Genomic DNA, 312 nt, shown 5'->3' with positions numbered 1-312 from the left:
GACATGCAAATGCAAAATGACTTTGCTAAAACAGGTGTATTTGCCGATAATGGAACACGCCCGAAAGGTCGAAATTATTGGGTTAGTCGCACGAGGAATCGCCCTTCGAACGCAGGCAGATACGGATGATCGCAGCTATCGGAGTGTTCAAAGGAAAAGCCGAGGGGAGTGCCATTCACAGGAAGATTATCGATATCGCGGATTCTCTGATTACTGAGTGGGCGAAAACTGGGAATAAAGTAAATGATAACGATAATCTAAAGTCAGCGGTCCATTGTGTGTGCGTGTGCGCCTCCAGATAACGTCGGCAGA

The sequence above is a fragment of the Penaeus monodon genome, chromosome 19, assembly GCF_015228065.2.
Source record: "Penaeus monodon isolate SGIC_2016 chromosome 19, NSTDA_Pmon_1, whole genome shotgun sequence".
NCBI classification, from domain to species: Eukaryota; Metazoa; Arthropoda; class Malacostraca; order Decapoda; family Penaeidae; genus Penaeus; species Penaeus monodon.
Note: the sequence above shows the minus strand (reverse complement) of the source record.